Source organism: Alosa sapidissima, chromosome 1 (assembly GCF_018492685.1).
Source record: "Alosa sapidissima isolate fAloSap1 chromosome 1, fAloSap1.pri, whole genome shotgun sequence".
NCBI lineage: Eukaryota > Metazoa > Chordata > Actinopteri > Clupeiformes > Clupeidae > Alosa > Alosa sapidissima.
The window spans coordinates 8,198,149-8,202,096 of NC_055957.1; positions in this window are offsets into that span (position 1 = coordinate 8,198,149).

The window sequence follows — 3,948 nt, forward strand, 5'->3', positions numbered from 1 at the left end:
GCTAAGGGTGAGTGTGAGCTCAAGCTGCAAATACAGACATCCCAAGTCTCCCGGAAGTTCCGGGAGTCTCCCGCATATTGATAGGCTTCCTGACGCCCGAGAATTAGATAAAATCTCCCGGAATCTAGAGCGAGCGAGGAAGAGCGCGCACACGAGACCGAAACTTTAAATCGTGTGTGCATCTGAGTGTAGTGCGCACACAGGGCTGCCAACTTTTAAAAAAAACCTTGGAGTGAGATTTGATGGGGCCAACCAAAATTTTGCTGCGGAAATTTTTGTTTGGCTCATTTAGCATTATACCGTACAGTAAAAAAAAACGTACATCAGTGGTTCTCAGGTGTAGGGACCAGGCATGGACGGATTATGAACTTTCGGGCCCCTGGGCCCAGATGTATTAAGGGCTCCCCACTAATCGTCGCATATACTGTATGGAAGTGGGGTTTGGGGGTACTCCCCCAGAATTTTTTTAATTTGTTTAATGTGATTTCCTGTATTCTGGTGCATTTTGGGGATGGGCAATACTAAATTCAATCAGATTCATAGCCTACATCCTGATGTGTTGATATTGAGGCAATGATTCCATGCAAAGGCTTGGGCTTCAGGGGCCCCCTGACACCTTGGGCCCCTGGGCCTGGGCCCGGAAGGCCCGTGCAGTAATCCATCCCTGGACCCTGGGTCCCAGAGTTTAATTAACATTGGTATCAAAGGGATCTAGCCTACTACTAGCACTATGGGTGTTGGGGGCATTCTGAAAGTGGGTGGGACATTTCAGCGGGGGGTATGGGGGTCCTCCCCCAGAAATTGTTTTTGGACTAGATGTCATTTCCTGAATTCTGGTACATTTTAACAGGTTATTTAGATACTTCTATATAACAAAAAAAAGGCATCCTATGAAATTAATAAAAAGTAAATCATGCATAATTTAAAAATAACTCAATATATAAGGCAACTTGGCTATTCAATAAGGTTTCCATTACAGCACCGCGGACGTTCAATGAACGCATGAAAGCGGATGGTTTGTTTTAAATCCCGACACTCTTTCAACTACATGGAACGTAATAGTGATCATCAAATACCTCCCCAGATTTCAGTGCCCATCAGTCCCAACATTTAACAATATAATCAAACAGTCCAAAAGTAAATTAAATATCAAACTAAACCGAAAATGTCATGCTTTTGAAGGCCTACCAGTATGCCGCTCCAAGAAACGCATGTCTCAAAATAAAACTCGCTGTCTCGAATACAATCCTGCCCCTAAAGGCCTGTACTTTGTCTTAAGACCCCGGCCATAATTTGAGGAAAAGAATTGAAGAAATGTTTGTATATTTTAACTTTTAAATGCATCAATCAGGTAGCCTAGAAATCTAGACGCACCCTAGCGGTGGCACATTAATTTGCTCAGCCTGTACGTCTAGTAGCAAACCATAGGGATTTCTGTTGGCTGACGCCGTGGACGTCATCCAATCACAGCGCTCTATTTTGTTAGAGAGTCTTAAGGCGGGCTTAACAGGATGACGACAGTCCTGCGACGGTGAACAGCAAGGAAGGTGGCTATGGCGAACAAAGAGCAGTTGTTTGAATCGGCGTTGGCGTCAACTTTGGAGGAGTTGGACTTGTGCTTTTCTTTGAAAGTTGAGCAGCACAATGCACTTAAGTCATTCCTTTCAAAGAAGGATGTATTTGCTGTTTTGCTGACCGGATACGGATATGGTCGTAGCGCTGGCCTATTGCATGCCTAGGCAGTTTGAAAGACAATTCTCTGCCTGCCCCTTGGATTAAGTGAGGTGAATGGTTCGATTCCAGACTATACATTTCAATGATATAGGATGGCCCGCCAGGCTATCAATCAGGTGCACTTTCAAAATAAATTCAGAGGTCAGACTTGCTTATTTTTATGAAAATATTTGTGCTGTAGCCTAAGCTTTTTTGCACTTCAGAATTATAACCATGCACACACAGGTGGGATAGTTATGGTGATATTGCAATAAGTTCACAACCACAAAAACATATGCTACATTTCACAGTTCAGAAATGTTCGAAAATGTGTGTACATTTCAGCACTCCATGAAATTATGCAGAAGTGGTCACCTGTGTTATTCAGCTAGTTTATTTAAGATAATATATTGGTCATTGTAATGGCCATAGCCTATAGCCTACATGCTATTCCTTTTTCAGGATGTACCCATATCTGCATGATGTGAATGTTTGCATATGGCTTATGTCAGGCTTTATATCAATATGTGTGTCTCATTATTTGATTTTCTTCATACTTTTGCATTAATGTCACTAGGAAGCATGCCAATATAAATATATTCATGTATCTGTAATGGGATTGGCTGGAACCATGATAGTGGGATAATCTATGGCTGAGCAATTTACAAAAATGTATATAGGCCTACTGACAAATAGTTTACATTAGAATACATTATAATTTCGCCCCAATGAGGCAATGTAGAAATGTGTTGCAATTTCAAAACCGGATTACTCAGGAACCACTTATTGCACAGAGGCATGCTTTATATCCTCGTATTCGGTACGGTTTGCTGTTTATTGTGATATTGGGTTTGTCACGTGTTGTGTGAAGGGTTAGTGAAATATTAAACCGAGAGTAATGGGTGTGCACTGTGTGCAAAATGCAAATATGATTCGCCTAAATTGCACGTCGGTTCAATGTTAATTTTCTCGCGAACCATTTTTCACAGCAACTTTGCGCTAATATCACTGGAAAGCTTAGATTCCGCATGTTCACGTGATGTGTGATATCATCAGGTTTAGTTTAGTTGAACCTCATCTGCCAGGTATTTGACCTACCAGGTTGACACTTCAGCGTGAAAAATACTCAATAATACTTAAAGCATACCTGAAGCCGGGAAAATGCGGGGGGAATGCGCCTGGGATGGCTTCTGAAGTAGCATCGCAAATGAGAGAAAATTTAGAAAATTCCACAGACAGGGGGTGCTCTTGAACCCTCTCATCGTCTCTGAAAGCATAACCGTGGCTCAACAGGTAGATCTATAGATAGGCTAAACTCATTTTTCAGGCATCTGACCGACACTTGACACTTCAGCGTGTGTCAGAGTGTGTGAAACTAATCAAATGCGTGTGTCTCACGGCCAATGCGTGAGAGTTGGGGGATGGAGAGAGAGAGAGGTAGTGCGTGTGTGCCTGTTCAAGACAGAGAGCATCCTGATTGCCCTGTTTCAGTTCAGTTCAGTAGGAACAGGAGCGTCATGGCAGAGGCAGAGTGCCCCCCAAATAGGAACATTTAAGACCCATTTCACATCAGACTACAGGATGTGTACCCTTGTCTCATAAGAGTTCAAAATAACGATAGTCTTGCATGCCCAAAGTAACAGTGACTTTAGCATTGCCCATGGCGGGTTAAATGATTGCAAAAGACATGTTGAGGTGAGTTTAACAAGTGTCATTTCATGTGCATATTATTCAAGACTAGCCTACTAGATGGCTATTTGCCAAGGCTACATAAAGACCAAACTACCAAAATCTACATATTTTATTATCACAATTTCTAACTATAGGCCTTCTTTATTTGGTGTGCTGAGTAGAGACAATTAATTAACAAAAGCTATTCATCACTATTTCAGTATCTAAGAAGACTAAAGTATTTTTTTTTATATTTTTTTTATTTTATTTATTTATTTTATTTTATTTTTTTTTTTTTGGGGGGGGGGGGGGGGGGGCTCCCTGAAATGGCTTTTTGCAGGTTGGGATGTCTGCAAATACACACAAAACACAACAAACATGCACACTTCTGATAGGCCTACACTGCCTATCCAGAGGTGTTTCAGCTAATACCAATAGAAGTGCAGTTGTGTTGTTTTGGAGGATATGGCATTTTGGAGCCAAACTCTCCAAACCTACAGCCTACATGGCGCTATGACGAGAATGACAAAGGCGGACATTAATATATTCCCCTCCCGAAAAACA